The sequence below is a fragment of the Cyprinodon variegatus genome, unplaced genomic scaffold (genome assembly GCF_000732505.1).
Source record: "Cyprinodon variegatus isolate N-32 unplaced genomic scaffold, C_variegatus-1.0 Scaffold342, whole genome shotgun sequence".
NCBI lineage: Eukaryota > Metazoa > Chordata > Actinopteri > Cyprinodontiformes > Cyprinodontidae > Cyprinodon > Cyprinodon variegatus.
The window spans coordinates 350,685-356,266 of NW_015150795.1; positions in this window are offsets into that span (position 1 = coordinate 350,685).

Consider the following 5,582-nt stretch of genomic DNA (forward strand, 5'->3'; position numbering starts at 1 on the left):
AACGGAGAGTCTCCAGACTGATCCTGCGAGTGAAACCTTCAACGAGGCTAGCATCCTTTATGCATGAAGTCTGAAGAAACACATGTAATAGACAGTCAGAATAGCAGTTTTATTCAACACACTCAAACGTAACCTTTATGTGCATGTGTTAACAAAAACACATTGTCTAAGTACTCTTTATGCATGTGCCCTATTGGTTGATTTCTGACCGTATAACCCAGACACACACTCCTGACATTTGCTAAGGTTTTTATTACTGTGAACTCACAGCTGTTTGAAAACGTTCACCTCCAGGATATTGAAGTTAAATCCTGTCAAGAACAATTTCATTGTGTTTTGGGATTTTTTTTTTTTTTAAAAGCAGCTTCCAAGGTTATGTTGTTTTTTATCATTACGTATTTAGACTTTAAAGAAATCTGTGTTCACCACGATCTGAACACACTGACTTCACCAGAGGTCCCAACAGTTGTTGAGAGAATGTTCTCAATGTATAGCTGAGATATTTTGTTAAAAAAAAAATCACAGACAAAATCCATAAAATCTCATTGTAGACATTTAAAATTTATTCATAAAGAATTTATTTTGAAATTATGGTAAATATGTTTTATCTACCCCTTAAAGAGACAGTACATTAATCATCTCCACTGAGCTGTAGAGACTCCTATTTGTTCTGTTTGTAACTAAACTGTATCACCGTTTTCCTTTGTTGTCACAAATAGTTTGTGCGATTCTTTATGAATAAACAATTTAGAGACGATACTTTCTTGGAAAAAAAGAAGCACTAATGAGCACATTGTCAGCTGTGGGTAAGCAGAATGTGCAATTATTGACCTTTTTAGACCTTTCAGTCAATAACGCTGGAACTGAGACTCCTTGCTGGGGGTCTTCATTCCAAGTCCTGTTAACAGTTATCCGCTAGTGGCTCAAAGTTTAAAATTCTTTTCACATTTTGCTATCAATCACTTTTCTATTTCAAGATCAAAATTGTTGGTTTAAAACTTCTGATTTGACCGATTTCAGAGTGTCATGCTCAAAGGTGTCAAGAAAATAACCCTTTTGGTATCTGTACTTTAGTCTGTACTTGCTTATTTACTTTAACTTTTTATATTATTGACTTGGAGAATGACAATTGAAGGTGTTTGGAGGAAATTGTTCGCCCCATGCATGTCTTGTTCTCTCTGGGTATTTCGGCTTCCTCCCACAATCATGACTGGAATCTCTAAATTGTCCTTAGGTGTGAGTGTGTGTGCATGGTTGTATGTCTTAGGGCAGGCATCCCCAAACTCGGTCCTCAAGGCCCCCTGTCCTGCAGGTTTTAGAGGTTTCCTTGCTCCAGCACAGCTGATTTTAATAGAAAGCTGATTAACAGGCTTTTGGTCTACTGCAATCATTATAACCAGCTGTGNTAAAGCTTCTAGTTAGAGTGGCTCAGGTTATCCTGAGCTATCTCTATAGTTATGCTGCTATAGGCTTAGACTGCTGGAGGACATAGGGGCCTCCTTTCATCATTCTGCTTCAGTCTATCTCTATTCTCCCACTCTGCAGAAGTAGTTAGTTAAATGTCTAACATTATGCTGGCTCTGCTTTTTCTCATAGTAGCTTCATCTGTTTGGCTTTGACTCCATCCTGGAGAGAAATATCAGCTGTGCTGCTGCCATCAACACCTTTCTTTAGTGATGTTGGAGCTTAGTCTATTGTTAATTGTAGTTCTGGTTCTGACTGTGACTAACTGTATGTGCTCTCTCTGCTTCTTTCTATATGTCTGCTTCTGTCTCCTTGATTAACAGTCGGCCCCAGCAGATGCCCGCTCACACTGAGCCTGGCTCTGACTTAGACAACTTTTATTGTCATTTTTCCTGTCCTGGGCCTTGCATGAGGCCTCCTCAGAATAGGACATGCCTGGAACTGCTCCCAAGGAAGGCGACCAGGAGGCATCTGAAACAGAGGCCCTAGCCTCCTTAAATACAGCGACTTTTTTGTTAGTTTTTACTTTTTTGGGCCTGTAACGATCTTGGTTCTGTTGTTTTTCTCTAAGTTTGAGGTTTATCCAGGTTTTTCTTTGTTTTCTAGCTTTATTGGTGTGTTCTTGATTTATTTAAGTTTCTTAGGTTTTTCTTTGCTTGTCTTCTGTTGCCCCCTTGTGTTTTCTTTTCCCTTGTCTTCCTCGTCCACTCTAATCACACCTGCTCCTAATCAGCTCGTTAGTCCTGCCTTTGTTCAGTCAGCCATAAATACACTCCTTCTGCAGTCCCTCAGTCCTGGATCCTCATCTTACTTTGTCTCACCCTGGCTCCTTGTGATTGTTGATGTCTCCATGGTTCTGGTTTGTGTTTAATTTTTAAGTTGGATTTTTGGATTCCTTTTTTTGCTACCTGTTTTATCCAATTAAATCTTCAAAGGACTCCCCCCTGCTTCTCAGCCTCTGCATTGGGTCCTCACAAAAACCTCCAAACAAATCATGACAAGGTCCCCTTTTTTGCCAATTATATACACTGGTGCAATCAACAGTTTGTTGATCAGATCATTCACACCCCTACAACAAACTCATTCCACCTCTGGCACTTTCATAAACAATTCTTCTATTTAAATGTATCCTCTTATGTTGCAAAAAGTAATAAGATAAACCAGCATGAAACAGTAAATGGCCTGTATTTATATAGCACTTTTTCAAGTCAGGAGACTTTAGATTTTACACAACATTCAGTCATTCACCCATTCATGCACACACTGACAGTGTGACTACATTGTAGCCTCAGGCAGTTGTAGCTACAATCACAGAAGAAAGGCTGCCTTACTGTGGCGCCACCGTCTGACCACACTGCAAAAAATGGAAATCTGTATGAGTTATTTTTGCTTAAATTGAGTGAATTTTGTCTTTAATTGAGGAGATAAGTGAGACACCTTGCCATTGGAAAAAGGCAATTTACATTTAAAATAAGAAAAAAACAATTTCTTTGTCTTATTTCAAGTGAATATTATCTAATTGTCTTATTTTAGGAGTAGAAATACTCATTCCATTGGCAAATCATCTTATTTACCTACTAAAATTAAGGGTAAATGCACTTATTTTAAGAAATTTTGTACTTATTTCTAGATGGTTTTTGCAGTGCAGTAGGCAATGCAGGTGAAAGGTCTTGCGGGGCTTGAACTTACAACCCTATGGTTGCAGGGGAGCAAACTCCTGCTTCCACTGCCACTGTCTCCCCAGTTTTTTTTATTGTGGAAAGTAAGTACACTATAATTGATTACATGGTTTACATGTAGTGGAAAACAAATAAATAAAAATAAAAAGAAACAATAATTACAAAGAATAGGCATAATTACTGTAAATCAAACAATAACGTATCAAGCCTGCAATTAAATATTTGAAAATAAAAGGGTACCTAAAGCCAAGTTTAAAAACAAAAGAAAAAAATCTTAAAACTGCATTATCATCGAGGGTCGATGTAGTTCGCTTATACCTTTGGCCGGCCCTTTTTAGAACACAGGGAAAAAAGAAAGACTTTACAAAAAAGGAACATATAATAAAATCCTTAACATGCCTTGAAGGTTTCATTTTAATTTCAGTTTCCTCATATTTAAAAAAAGCCACAAAAGAAAAGCTGCTCTTAAAAGATGTTTACACTGTCTCCGATTTTCATCAACAGCCTCAAAAAACTTTTTCAGCCTATTTCCGTGTGTCTAATCTATATTATAGCATGAGGACATTATTTTGATGATGAATTAACAGACATTGTTGTCCTTCTACAGAGACGTTTTTGACTCGTCATTGACTGCTGCAGTTCCCTGTCAAGGGGCCCTTTGTCCATACATAAACTGCAGGTGGAAATGATGATGTTGAACACAGCTGTACGAGAATTATACCCAATAATTCTGGACGCCTGGAGGTGTCAGACATCAACAGCAACACCCCGCAAAAAAACAGCATGGTGAGAGTCGCCATGCTGTTGTTTTTAAAACAACAGCAGTGGGCGGCCTTCGTGCAGCGATCATGTTTTCTGAGAAAGTCTTTCTATCCTTCTTTCTCTTTTTGTCGGAAATTATTTTAAGTCATGTTTGTCTTTAAAAGAGGAGTTTTGACTTCTTTTCTCTTCTTTGAAGTATTCTAGGGGGGATATTGAAAGTAAAGGCAGCACTGGTGAGTGGTGGCCTGTGGTTAGAGCTTGCATTCCTGAGATTGTGAGTTCGAAACCCACTCCCACAGACTGTCACTCTGGGTCTCTGAGCAAGACCCTTAATCCCACACTGCTCCCCAAGGCGCCACACAATGGCAGCCCACTGCTCCCCAAGGGGATGGGTTATACGCAGAGGTAAATTTCTCCAAAGTTAAAGTATTCTTAATCCCGCCTTATGGTGTCGTCTCTAGAAGTCTTCCTCAGAGTTGTGAACCAAAGTAGATTTGTTTTTATTTCATTCAGCTGTTTTTGCTGAATACCTAAATGGTATAATGTCTATGTTATTGCTGTTGATGTGGCATAACTGTAATAGCTGAGCTCTACAGGTTGTTTTTTCTCCAGAAGTTTGTTGCGTCAAGGCATGAAGGTACATACTTCATAGTGCTACTACATCTTTAGTGTTCACTGGCTGCAGCCTAATAAGCAACAGTTACCGAATTATAATAATTGTCTAAATTAATGTCAATTTCCTTTATCTCAACAATTCTTTGAATTTAATTGAATTCAATATTAGGAAGCATTTGTTCATGATAAAGAGAAAAAAATATATTTTTCTAATTGTTTTAATTTAAAGACAAAAGTTCACCCAAAAGAGTGTATAGCTAATTAGCTTTTTGTGAGCAAAAATCAAGTTTGTCTTTCAGGAATAAACATTTAATTAAAGTCTAACAAAAGCATAAAAGATGCTAGTTTTCAAATTAAAAGCATTGACAATTTCTCACATAGGATAAGTAAAGATATTTATGCTGGCCAAGATACTCATAAAGGTCATAGTCATTCCAAAAAAAGAAAATTAAAAACAATCCACTGGACTTTGTTTCCAAGACTGAAGACGTTTTATAAAACCTGGAACTCAACCGTATTCCTGATATTTTTGAATTGAAAACGCTTCCTGCATGGGAAGCGAAGCATCTTCCTTCTTGGAAACAAAGTCTTTTTCAGTTAAATTGTTTTTAATTTAAAAAATATTTAAATTTTACTTAACAATTTTCATTCCCAAAGCTGGGGTCGTGCGCCTGTTAGTGGTCGCATACTAAGACATATTGGACCTTGTGAACCTCCGTAGAAATGAGACAGTTAATATGATATGCTGCTGAAGATTCTCAGTCATCCAGATCATATTAATTCCAAAAAAGTTAAAAAATAATCCACTGGACTTTGTTTCCAAGTTTGAAGTCGTTTTGCTTCCCATCCAGGAAGCTTTTTCAATTGAAAATGTCAGAAATAGCGTTGAGCTCCAAGCTTTATAGAGTAACCCAAAAAAAGCCTTGTTTTGAACAAATATGATGATGATGTAGGACATTTACGTAATTAAAAAATACAGAAGTACAATTAGAAAAATATTAATCATATTGGTTTTTAATGTGTTTCTAACAGCGTTATCGTAATAATTAATATATTGATTTC